Source organism: Hydra vulgaris, chromosome 04 (assembly GCF_038396675.1).
Source record: "Hydra vulgaris chromosome 04, alternate assembly HydraT2T_AEP".
In the NCBI taxonomy this organism is placed as follows: domain Eukaryota; kingdom Metazoa; phylum Cnidaria; class Hydrozoa; order Anthoathecata; family Hydridae; genus Hydra; species Hydra vulgaris.
The window spans coordinates 41,569,115-41,583,552 of record NC_088923.1 but is presented as its reverse complement, the minus strand read 5'-3'; the positions used below and the strand labels follow the sequence as shown (position 1 = coordinate 41,583,552).

Below are 14,438 nucleotides of genomic sequence, written 5' to 3'. Positions count from 1 at the left end.
GAAGTATGGCTTTTCAACACTTAATGCATGGGTTCGTAGCATGAAGCGTTTGTTAAAAGTCAGTTACAAAGCTGATGTGAAGAAATGGGCATCAAGGTCAGATGCATCAAATGGGCATCAAGGTCAGATGACAAAGAAAAAGTTAAAGCTAAAAAAAATTTAATTCAATCTAGGTTCAAAAATAAAGTTGGGCTGTTGATTGATATCCCTAGGTCTGGTGGTTCTGGATTATCAAATAATGGCAATACTGCCCGACGTTTCTTCAGAAATGATGAACAAACAGCAGCAATTATCAATGGTGATGTGCATTTAATTAAAAGGATATATGTTATGCTGTATACTTTGTCATCTGATTTTATGATTGATGCTGATAAATTAAAAGGCTATAGCTTAGAAGCAGCACAGCTATTTATACAACTTTATCCCTGGTACTATATGCCACAGAGCGTGCACAAATTATTGATACATGAGTGGCAGGTTGTTGATCAGATGGTGTTTCCAATTGGGAAGATGAGTGAAGTGGCCTAAGAAGCACGAAATAAAGACTTTTAAAAATTTTGTGAATTTTTTTCAAGTAAGTGTTCGCGTTTGAAGATAAACGAAGACCTTTTAAGGCGTTTTATGTGCTTATCTGATCGAGTAATCAGTGCTTTACGATCACCTAAGCACCCTAAAAAAGAAAATATTCCAGATGGTATTGCGCAACTCTTAAAAGAAAGTCATTCTTTTATTTTGTAATTTCGCCTGAGTTATAGTGTACATAAGTGTTTTGTATTTTTAAATATTTAGACCTACCACTTACTAAGCTTGTATTACTTGTAGCATGCATTGTCAAAGATTTTTGGTGATTGTGAATGCATGGGTACAATAATACCCACACAAATTTGAAAAATCCTGTAGACGCTTGTAAAATCTGCTTATTAAAAAAACTAATTAACTAAGCTAGAGCATAATTTTTTTTACAGAAACCAAGTTTATCTAGCAACGTGTAATAGCACGTGTAATAACACTAGTTAATCATATTAAAGTTTAATATGAGGTAACGCTTATGAGGTCACAAAAATGTGGTCACGCTTTTTAAAAAAGCAAATATATTTTTTATTAAGTTGCTATTGATACCTAATTTTGTTTCGAAATAGCTAAATTTTATTAGTTGCATATGTTTTATTTGTACTATGTAAACTATTTAGCACGTGTATTATTATGAAATCCTTGCTTTGATCCTCGCTCGTGAAAAGCAAAACTTTTTTCACTTTAAATTAAACTTAAAAAAGTTTTGCTTTCCATGAGCGAGGATCAAAGCGAGGATTTCATAATGAAACACGTGCTAAATAGTTTACATAGCACAAATAAAACATATAATACATAATACATATAATACATAATACAATAAAACATATGCAACTAATAAAATTTAGCTGTTGCGAAACAAAATTAGGTATCCATAGCAACTAAATAAAAAATATATTTGCTTTTTTAAAAAGCGTGACCTAATATTGGTTCTTATCTAAAATTTGGTGAACTTAGCACTTAGTAAAAATATCTGAAAAAAAACACTATGTTTTCGCTACCTAAAATTATAGATCCATAGCAACGAATTAAAAAAATAACACTTTCATAAGAAGCGCATACATAATATTATTACTCATCTTAATTTTAGTCAATATAGCTTTAATATTAAACTAGTTATGAATTTTTTCCAGTAAAAGTGAATTCTGGCCCACTGTGAGCTGGGGAGCTAAGGAATGGCTACCTTTTTTGAAAAAAACTTTTAAAAGCAAAATATCATGTAGGGGAAATTGAAAAAACATATAAACTTCCAGATTGTCTTTTAAAACATATAAACTTCCAGATTGTCTTTTAAAACATATAAACTTCCAGATTGTCTTTTAAAACATATAAACTTCCAGATTGTCTTTTAAAACATATAAACTTCCAGATTGTCTTTTAAAACATATAAACTTCCAGATTGTCTTTTAAAACATATAAACTTCCAGATTGTCTTTTAAAACATATAAACTTCTAGATTGTCTTATTTGTTCATCCCCAGAGTTTAATGTAACTACTAATCTTCTTCCATTAGCAACACTAGGCATAGAATCGGATTGACTTTAATTTACAGATTTATTAATTCTTTATTTTCAACCTATGAGTTGAACGTATCAGAGTACCCATACCACTTTACTAATGATTTGTTTTTTGAGTTTACGAACAACTTTTTCAATCCTAAATATTTTTTGATTAGTTTTTTGTAGTTCTTTTTCATAAAAAGTACCTTGTATTTCTTCAGCATTATTGTCAGTTATTTTATACGTCGGCGGATCTGTGAACTGAATCTGTGACACAGTAAAAACCTCCTCAGTCCATCTCGGTGTGTATCCTTTTTCAAACGTTACCTTCTTTTTAGTTATCCTAACTCTATCACTAATTGAAAACTTTGGTTTAACGGGCTCTGATTGTACCTTTCCATTTAGATTCAACCAAATAATATACTGGTGTCATTTTAATTGAAGAATGCCTTGTGTTGTATTTATTTACCATTTCATCTAAAACGTTGATATATTTCTAGTAGAATTAGCTGAAAAGTACTTAAACATTTTCTCCTTCATTGTTCTATTCCAAAGTTCAACTGCACAACTTTTTTCTTCATTTTCAGTTGAATATAACTGAACGCCCAGCGCTTTAATATGCTTATTATAAAATTCTAAACCTTTTATCAACCCATATTTTATGACATCTTCTTTCTTTAAAGATTTTATTTAATGCATCAGCAATGTCAACTCCAGTTTTACTCTTCGATGAAACAATCCATTCATACTTTGAAAAAATATCTATCACCATTAATAAGTATTTTATACCGTCATTAAATTTGGAAAAAGTTTGCATGTTAACTAAATCAACAGCCCATATTTCATCGATTCCATTTACAATAACTTTTCTTTTTCTGAAATGTTTTACAACTAGTCTATGAAGTTTGTTTGCAAATTTGTCAGTCCATTTTAATTCTTTATCTTGGTCTTTTTTACAGCTCGTTGGTAGTTTTTTTGAACACCCAACTCCCAACCCAAACTTTGCTTTAGTTTGTATAATAGGTTTTATAATACCTCGTTCAATTCTTTCACGTATTGTTGGATTTTTTATAGCATCCATTTCTTCGAGCATAATTTTATCAGCTTGATTTCTACTTGCAGTTTCTTGAAAGTATTTATACACAAGATCATGATGGTAAGCTGCATTATCAACTCTATCTACAGGTTTTCTTCATTCTTTATATGCAGTAGAAGTTAATCGTTCATCTAAATTAGTACCAGGACCTGCAAAGTTCATACCAGGTAAATACATTTTACCTGAGAAATTTGACCATGGTAGTTTTATTTTACTTGTTGCTGAATTAATTGAACTAACAAAATTACCTCCAGTTTTTGCTGATACGAATTTAGTTTTTGTTTTTCCACAATTAGCGCAAGTCCCACGTAGCATATTTTTTTTGTTTTTACTTACAACATTTTGTAAGTTTAGTGTATTTGTTTTGTTTTTGCATTAAACAAAATACATTTTCTTTTTATATAGAGTAATTAAAAAAAAATGGATATTATAGATTTATCATGGAATGTAAATAACAATAAGAGAAATAATGATAAGTTGTTACCTAAAATTAAAAGAGGAATTATGGTTGGAAAGTCAGGTTGCGGAAAAACTACTTTATTATTGAATTTACTTTTAAGACCTGGTTGGTTAGACTATAATAATTTACAAGTTTTTGGAAAATATCTTTTTTACCCAGAATCCAAAGTATTAAAACAATCTTTAGAAAAAAAATTACAAAAAGAAGTTATTCTTGAACTATTTAAGTTACAAGACAAAATAGAAAAATTAAATGCGAACCCTGAGTTTATGATTGAAGACACTCCAAAAAATTTAATTGAGAAAACAGATATGGAGTGCAAGTTTTTTGAAACAGCTGAGGATGTACCAGATCCTAAAAATCTTGATATAGATAAGAATAATTTGATGATATCTGATGTGATTTACAATTAACAAAGCAAAATAAGTGTGAAAAATATTATATAAGAGGAAGGCATAGTAATGTAGATTGTTTCTATCTCGCACAAAATTATTTTATGTTACCTAGACAAACTATAAGAGAAAATACAAATTTTATTTGCTTATTTCCACAAGATTCAAAGAACTTAAATCATATTTATAAAGATCATGTTTCAAGTTATAAGAAAAAAGACGAGTTTATAAGATTTTGTGGGATGCCTGGTCAGAACCTCATGGATTTGTTATTATAGATCTATCTTCTAAAAAATATTATCGAAAATATAGAAGTGGATTAGATAATTTTTATATACCAACTTGTGAATTTTAAAATTTATTTATATAAAAACAAAATATCTTTTTATATATTATCAAGTGGAAATAGCAATAACATAAAAACTAAGTTTGCTCCTATTATTCAACTTAGACAAGATAAAGAATATAAAATGGCTCTAGTTAGTTTAGAGACATATTACAGGTTTCCTAATATTGATTCTTCAAACAACAATTTTAGTTAGAGCACAGATAATGGCGCAACTTGGCATGGCATAAACATACCAGAAAGATGTTATGAGATTACTGATATAAATGGATATATTCAATTGATTATGCCAGAAAACGACCATATTAGCGCAGGAATTGCAGATATTAAACTTGAAGGAAATAATAATACATTAAGATCAGTTTTAAACATTGCATCTGGTTATAAAGTTGATTTTACAACTTCAAATTCGGTTAGAACTGTTTTTGGCTTTAACAATGGAGTATATTCATCAGAATACCATGAATCAACTAATATAGTAAACATATTAAGTGTTAATAGTATACGTGTTGCAAGTGATATAAAAGAATCATCATATATAAATGGAGGAACTGAAAACGTTATATATTCATTTTTCCTAACAGTAAGTCCTGGATTAATAATTGTTCAAGAGCCGTTAAACTTAATTGACTTACCAGTAACACTAAAAACAGTTTCAAAAATGGATACTAAATTGCTAGATCAAGATGAAAATCCTTTGAACTTACGAGGAGAAGAATTGCCTATTAGATTTCATATAAGAGAAAAATAATAATTTTTATAATATAAAATGAGCAAATAACGGGTGATGCGGAAGTTATCAGACAATATAAAAACGTCAATAACTTATTTATAAATAAAAAAATAAACTACTATTATATTTTCTTTAAATAAAGCATTTATCTTTTAATAAAAATATATGACTTTTTGTATGGAAAAACACCACCATCTGCAATTGATCTCAATTTTGCTCTGACGCCTTTCATATGCGACTGTAAAAAGTTTAAATCAATTTTTTATAGTTTTAGTTTAATGCGATCAATCAAAACTTGCTCTGTTAAAGCTTGCCAATCTCCCTCGTAAACCTTCTGTGCCAAATGTCCCCAAAAAATTTTCAATTAGTCGTGCTTGAGGCACATTTGGGGGATTGGATTCTTTATCAACGTAATAGACATATTGGTCCATCCAATTTAGAGAATCTTTAGAATAATGAAAACTTGCTAAATCTGGCCAAAATAAATAGTTAAAGTCTCCATGATACTTTTGAATAAATGAAAGAAGTCGTTTTTCTAAACATTTATTAATATAGATTGATGAATTGATCGCTACAGCCTTGGAAGTGCGAAACAATGGCTCAGACATACCACGGTCAGATATCGCTATCCACATTAATTATTTTTTTGGAAATTTCTCTTTTCCTATAAAACGAACACTTTCTGGGCATATCTTTTTGTTGTTTGTGTAGTATCCCAGTGAAAAAAAAACCGCGTCCCGCATGGGTTACGCGTGGGTTCCGTGTGGGATTGATGGGATTTACGTGGGACGGTTTTTCCCATGTGGTATCCGTATGGAAATTTGTCTCCTTAATCCCATGTGGGTAATCCCACATGGGTTACATGTGGGAACCATATGGTATTTACACACATGGGAAATCCCACGTGGGTTTCATGTGGGATTTGCATGGGAATTAATTTGAAAGCTGGAAACTAAAAAAAAAAAACTTTTAAAAAAAAACTAAAAATTTTTAAATCGACATTGCATTGCGTTACGTTTATATTGTGTGAAAATATTTTATATTAATATAGAGAATGGCAAGCAAGTATGTAAGTACCACCAAAAATTTTTATCTTTCTTTATAGAAGTAAGATTAAGATTTGTGCAAATAGACGTATTATTAGGATAATACAATAGTTATTTGAATTTAGATTTTGAGTAAATTATTTGCAAACAATTAACTGATGCAAGTTAAAATGTTGTCAAAAACCAATCTTGCATGCATGGGACACTGCAGTGTCCCTCAAAGAAATGCAGGTTTGAAAGTCAAAGAATTCCCAATTTTTTTTAAAGAAAAAAGAAAAAAATAGGATGGAGATGGGTTTCTGTAACTTTTTTTATGCTCCAAAACTTTTAACTTTAGATATAATAAGGTCCTTAAGACTTAAGGGACTTACGAACTACATTGAGGAACAAAAACAGGATATTTACAGAAACTTTTCAATTTTTAATTTGGAGTACCAGTGTTATTGGGAATAAAGCCTCTGGGTCCAGTTTTCAAAGTAATATGATCTAAAGTAATGTTTAAATAAAATAATATGCTTTAAAATGCATATAGTTATACATATAACTCCTGATAGTTAACTATATGTATAACTAGTTATACATATAATTTGTTATAAAAACTTATTTTTTAAGGTTATGCTTAAACAAATTAGTACCAATCAGTTCAAATTCAAGATTTAGTTAAAGTTCAAGTTAAAGTTCTTATTTATTCATTGTTTTTGTTAATTTTATATTTATTTGTTCAAATTTAGCAGTTAATACTATTTTTTACTACAGTAAGAATGTTTATCATTGTTGAACGTGATTTTATTAGTAACTTAATTTTATTTTCAACATATTTTGACAACACCCTTTATATTTTAAATGATGACAGCTTTACTTTTCTAATGATGTTAAATTTATTACGTTTCAATAACTCAGATTAAATCTTAACTGAATTGAATCTTAACTGTAAGCTTTGTAGGGGTTTGTTGTATATCAAATGGTGTTGTAAATAAAGTAAAAATAATATATATATATATATATATATATATATATATATATATATATATATATATATATATATATATATATATATATATACATATATATATAACATTAAAACAATAAAATTGATACAAAATTTCACTTTAAAACGAATACCATTAACATTGTGATGATAATAGCATTAGGAAACTAGTATTTATGTATTATTATTATACTATAAATAAATAGTTTTTTAATTCATTTTATAAAATAGAGACTGACAACTGATAATTAATGGAAATAAATACAAATTATAAAAATCATCTAAACTTCATTTATTATTTCTAAATACTATATTAATGTTAGTCTACAAAGTTAAAATCAATTTAGAGCATTGTTATTTGTTCTTTTGCGATTCGCACTTCCACTTCTGTCTCTCAAATTTATAAAATAGGTGGTCAAAGCTTGCTCAATAGGTAGGTTCTCAGCATAACAATGCTTTTTTCTTACACTTTCTAAAGAGAAATATGGCAAATAGATTACTTATTTTACCTAAATCATAGGGTCATCTATGCATAATGATGTCAGATGATGACCCGTTTATTGAACACCTTCGCCCTTAATCAAACTCAGTCAATTTTTTGCCATTACTATTGAAAATGATGTCAGTTTTTGTTATCATGTTATGATGGTATATCTGAATTGTTAATATAATATAAAAAATGCATATACCACCAATTTTTTTCTTGTTCAATTATAGTTTTATTCTCAACAGTACTAAAAGTAATAAAAAAACAACATAAATTGTTCTTTCAGATAAGCAAGCTAATTTCTGAATTTAAATTGTTTTTCCTATGATCCTCTACTGTTTCAAGCAACAAAAGCAAGAAGTTTTTAGACCACATTGTTGGTGTAAATACCTCTAAAACCTGCTCATAGCTAGCATAAATTGTTTTACTTTTTTTTTAAATAAAATATGTTTTTAATTGACATTATTTTGGTCTCAACATCCCCTCCCCATTGTCAATTATTGTTAAACTCACACTGCCCCTCTATCTACTGCATCATTTATAGATGATCCCATAGCCTAAATTCTATATATATATATATATATATATATATATATATATATATATATATATATATATATATATATATATATATATATATATATATATATACATATATATATATATATATGTATATATATATATATATATATATGTATATATATATATATATATATATATATATATATATATATATATATATATATATATATATATATTATTTTTACTTTATTTACAACACCTTTTTATATACAACAAACCCTTACAAAGCTTACAATAATTCAGTTAAAATTCAATCTGAGTTATTGAAATGTAATAAATTTAACATCAATAGAAAAGTAAAGCCGTCATCATTTAAAATGTAAAGGGTGTTGTCAAAATATGTTGAAAGTAAAATTAAGTTACTAATAAAATCACGTTCAACAATGATAAATATTCTTACTGTAGTTAGAATTAGTACTAGTTAACAAATTTGAACAAATAAATATAAAATAGTGAAAAACAATGAACAAATAAGAACTTGAACTAAATCTTGAATTTGAATTAATTGGTACTAATTTGTTCAAGCATAAACTTAAAAAATAAGTTTGTATAATGAATTTTATGTATAACTAGTTATACATATAGTTAACTATCAGGAGTTATATGTATAACTGCATGCATTTTAAAGCATTTTATTTAATTTATATATTACTTTAGATCATATTACTTTGAATACTGGGCCCAGAGACTTTTTTCCCAATTACACTGTGGTACTCCAGATTAAAAATTGAAAAGTTTCTGTAAATATCCTGTTTTTGTTCCTCAATGTAGTTCGTAAGTCCCTTAAGTTTTATGAACCTTATTATATATAAAGTTAAAAGTTTTGGAGCCTAAAAAAAGTTACAGAAACCTCCCTATCTCCCCCCTATTTTAATATTTTTTTTAATAAAGAAAATTTGACTTTCAAACCAGCATTTCTTTGTGGGACACTGCAGTGTCCCATGCATGCATGCTTGGTTTTTGACAACATTTGAACTTGCATCAGTCAATTGTTTGCAGATAATATTCTCAAGAACTATATTCAAATATCATATGAACATGTTAGAGAATGTTCATATGATATTTGAACATCACAAGTTTAATAATATTGTTGTGATATGTTATATAAATAATACCATAATAGATTATGATATGAAAATAAGATAGGATATGAAGGCAATGATCAAAGAATAAATTTACTTATAGAAATTTAGATGTTTGTTTATTAGTTTCAGAATATTGTATTATGTGTGACCACCTTCTTCTATAATAACAGGCCTTGACATCGCGCAACAAAGTTGTTAAACTGAAGGCCAATTCCTAATACTGTGTTTACATTTTCATCTTTTATCATTAGACAAAAGTTTGTGTTCACGCTTTTTTAATAAATCTTTAAAATTTGATTGGTTTATAAATTAGATAGCGCAACTTCAAGACGATAACGTTGTAAGGTTCAAGGCGTTACATTGTAAGGTAATAATATTGTCAAACTAACGGTAAGTTTTTTTAATAATTAAAATGCCTTTAAAATGCTGTGTATCTCTTTGCAAGTCGAACTATCTCAACTACAACAAAAATATCAATTTATACAACTACAATATCAATTACAACTACAACAAAAATATCAATACTCAACTACAACAAAAATATCAATTTATAAGTTCCCGAAGAATCTAGAGGAGAGAAAAAGATGTAGTGAAGCTATTCCAAGAACTGGTTTTATTGTTACAGACTATACAGCAGTATGTCAACTTCATTGGCCAAATGAAGCACCTTTTGAAAGCAAGTATGGTAAGCAACGACCTTTAAACCCACCATCTGTTTTTAAAAATATTCCGCCTAGTTGTTTAACCACACCAGCAAGTAAAGTTAGAAAAACTGTAACTTCAAGCGGTTTTCGAAGCATTTTACCAGATGAGTTAAATGATTTTCCAAAAGAGGATGAACTTATATTTGTTGATATTCAATCTTTGTTAAGTGATAATAACGATGTTATTGTTTTCCAGCTTAATAAAAAAAGTTTACACATACAATCAAAAATGTACAAACTTGGTGTTCCATTATTTATTCGAACACCTTAATGCTATGAGAAAAGTGAATGTTGGTGAATTTTTATATACTTCAGATATTATATGTAGAGCATATGAGTATTTTGCTATGCGACGAAGTTTATATGATTGTTTGTGTATTGACTACAAGTTGCCAAGTATAAGGACTTTAACACGATTGACTTCAAAAATAAGCTCAATGGAGGACCTAAGTTTCATAAATAGTATTTTTATGAATTTAAATCCATTGAAAAGAACTTCTATAATACTAATTGATGAGATGTATGTCAAAGCTTCATTACTTAACCAAAGAGGTGCTTTGTTTGTCAAGCAGTAAAATACCCTGAAAAGTTAGCTAAAACAATTTTATCATTTATGATTAAATGTCTTTTTGGAGGTCCATAATTTATATGTAGAGCTCAACCTGTTGCAAATTGTTCCTCTGAATTTCAGTTTGCTCAATGTCAACAAATTGTTGATACGATAAATAATATTGAAAATAGTTAGACACTGGTAATAATTACTGATGGTAATCGTGTAAATCAAAGATATTTTGGAATGTTTAAAACAGTTGATAGTAAACCATGGTTAACAACATCAGGTATATATTTATTGTATGATTATGTGCATCTCTTAAAATCTATACAAAACAATTGGTTGACAGAAAAGACTGACGAACTTCAATTTCTGAACAATAAATAACTGGCTTTGGCTAAGTGGAGTGATTTAGAAACTTTATATAAAACTGAGTGCAATAGTCTTTTTAAACTCTCTAAACTTACAGCTAAATCAGTTTATCCAAAACCAATAGAGAGACAATCTGAAAAGTTTTGTTTGTCTGTTTTTTGCGAAGAAACAGTAGCTGCATTAAGAACGCATCCAGAGATTGAAAATAAAGCATTTGAAGGTACTGCTGTATTTATTGAAAAAATAACTTTTTTTCGAATGTTGTTAATGTCAAAGCACCTGGTGCTGGCATTCGGTTTAGAAATGAATTATGCGGAGAAATCAACTCAGTTGGTTATCAACAGTTACAACTGCTACGAGATATTGCTGAACTGTCAAATTTTATGAAACCTACTACTGCTGATATTGCATTGCTAGTATCTAGCGTAAGCTGTTTTCATAAAATTTGTAGGTTCAGATATTGCTGAACCTACAAATTTTATGAAAACAGCTTACGCTAGATACTAGCAATGCAATAGCGCATTCATGTTATGACTTTATTGATCTCGTAGAAACTTTGTTGAGTAATGGAGCAAAGTATGTCTTAATAGGTTGGTTTTCAACAGATCCACTTGAAAAAGCTTTTTCTAAGCTTTTTCTAAGCTTTGACAGGGATCTGGAGGTACTTACTTTATAAACGCTAAATCTGTAATTTAAAAAATTAATATTCGACATACTAAATTGATATTACAACTTGACATTCCTGTTGATGGTATCGATGGTCATACTTGTGACATGTTTTAGAGATATTTCTACTGATGAAAAAGAACTTCTGGATAATATACATGATCTTGAAAGCTCATTTAATAAATCTACATTAGTGGCTATAGTTTACATAGCTGGCTTTGTGCAAAAAAGCGAAATAAAAATTTATGATGATTCTACCAATTATTATTATTATAAATATGGATGTATATTCTAATATTCTGCTAAAGAATTACTCACTAATTACCACTCCCAAAATACTAAAGCTATCATAATTTATGTGAAAATTAGTTTTGTAATTTATTATGCTATTTACTTGTTATGTTTTTTATTTTCTCATTAGCCTATATGTCTCTCAATATGTTTGGATTTTTAAATATTTACCCTGTTGAGATATATTGATAAAACTTTTTTTTTGCTTGAATCAACTTTTGTTGGTGTTTTTTATTGTTGGTGATTTTTATTGTTACCATTTTTAGCAAAAAAAACTGAAAATACAGTTATCTTTCTAATATATAGATATATACTTTGTTATAGTTCTGCTTGTTATTGATACTATTTAATATTACATAAATATTCTTAATGAAATTTGAAATACGAAAAATATGATTATCTTTTAACAATTTTTTGGTTTTCTTTTTATATTTCCGTCTTTACTAGAAATTATTATTAGAAAACATAGACTGCCATTACACCCTACCTAATATAAAAATATATCGATATAAGTAAAAGTGAAAGTTTAATCGGCCTTCAGTTTTTACGGCATTTTGCGCGATGTCAAGGCCTGTTATCATAGAAGGCCGTGTGTGTGACGAAAAAGTAAAGATACTTTTGCATCCAACGTCTACATCATTGAAAAAGTAGGTTTTTACATTTTTGTTTTTGTTTTTTTGTTTAACTACTTATCCTAATTGATCACTTTTTTTCAGGATTCTCCTCATGGGTTCAAGCTCATTACGCATAATATGTGTTCAATTACCCATAATACGTTAGTCATTGTAAGTAATAAATTAGGAAATAATTATTTGTGAAATATTGTAGTCATTAATGACTTCAACCTGGTTAATAATTAATATTGCTCGACTAATAAGGTTCCTTATTAAAATTGCTCTCTCTCTCTCTCTCTCTCTCTCTCTCTCTCTCTCTCTCTCTCTCTCTCTCTCTCTCTCTCTCTCTCTCTCTCTCTCTCTCTCTCTCTCTCTCTCTCTCTCTCTCTCTCTCTCTCTCTCTCTCTCTCTCTCTCTCTCTATATATATATATATATATATATATATATATATATTTATATATATATATATATATATATTTATATATATTTGTATTTATTTATTTTTTTTAGAAAATGTTTGAAGAAAGTTAGAAGATACTAAAAACCTTGGTTTTATGCAAGCCGAAGCGATTTAATTAATTCAATTGACAACAAACGGCGCGTAAATCGCAAAAGAAAAAATAATATTTTTAATATTCATTTTGGATGTATTGATTAATAGCATTTATTTTAAAATAAATTCATTTTGCAACACGTTTTTTAATTTTATAAAATTTCGTCATAATAGTTGAAGGTAAATCCCACAGGTTATAGGTGGAAAACATCACATGTAAAAGGTCAAAAATGCTACACATTTTGAATACCAAATGGGATAAAGTAGCAAATACCAGATTAAATTAAGCCTCTCTGAAAGCTTTGATGATTAATTTTAAATTACTATTTAAGTAATTTTTAAATTAAAAGAATTTTAAAAATTATCATAAAAGCATTCGGACTTTCATTTGTCTAGTATTGACTACTTTTATACCATTTGGATTAAAATATGTGGCATTTAAGATCTATAACATGTAGTATTTTCCACCTATATCCCATGTAGGATTTACCACATAAAACCCATGTGGGATTTACCATATGAAACCCACATGGGACAAAATAATAATCCCCATATGGGTTACATATGGTAGAAACCCACGCGTATCCCATATGGGATTTACCATATGGGATCCATGTGGGATTTACCATATGAAACCCACATCTATAACATGTAGTATTTTCCACCTATATCCCATGTAGGATTTACCACATAAAACCCATGTGGGATTTACCATATGAAACCCACATGGGACAAAATAATAATCCCCACATGGGTTACATATGGTAAAAACCCACGCGTATCCCATGTGCGCTTTTTCACTGGGATCCAGAATTTGCAGGCATGTTGTCCCCTGCAAAACAAAAGTATTTTTCGTCATCGATGACTAGAAGCGATTTTGTGTTATAGAGTTGGTTTACTAGTTTCCTACTTCTTTTCTCTGCCTTTATTTGTTGTTCTATAGTGTATTTTGGAGTCTTTTCACGTTTTATATATTTAATATTCATTTTTTTTAACTGACAACCAATTGTCGATTGAATTTCACCGAATTTAATACCTACTTTTCTCTGACTGACCCCATTTCGATTGTTGACAAGTCTCGTTAATTCGGCTTTCTTTTCTTTAGTCCAGTATGTCGGATGACCATTGTGTGCTTTCTATCAGAAAACGATTGAACAGTTTCAAGTCTTTTTAGGTTATCATATATTGTACTTCGAGCAAATCCTTCCTTTTCAAAATGATTTACGATTTTTTTTTTTTTATATAAGGTTTATTTACAAAAAACATTTTTAGTCGCTTTCGAAAAGATTCTCGTTCAGCTGCATTTAACCTCATTTTAAATAATTGTGTTTCAAATAATAAAGTTTATATTTTATAGAACGTTTATGCCTACGCATAAAACCACAAAAACTAATTATGA

General features: G+C 28.5%; 1 long non-coding RNA gene across 2 annotated transcripts; it reads left to right on the top strand.

The window, feature by feature from the left end:
- The first annotated feature begins 5,921 nt into the window (after positions 1 to 5,921).
- On the top strand, positions 5,922 to 13,179 carry LOC136079812 (uncharacterized). 2 transcript variants are annotated; one of them, XR_010638242.1, is made up of 3 exons: positions 5,922 to 6,165; positions 9,408 to 12,655; positions 12,997 to 13,179. It is a non-coding gene; the product is annotated as an uncharacterized LOC136079812 (long non-coding RNA). The 2 variants fall into 2 exon arrangements; XR_010638241.1 differs by lacking the exon at positions 5,922 to 6,165 and having other exon boundaries at positions 8,770 to 12,655.
- Positions 13,180 to 14,438: the final 1,259 nt, after the last annotated feature.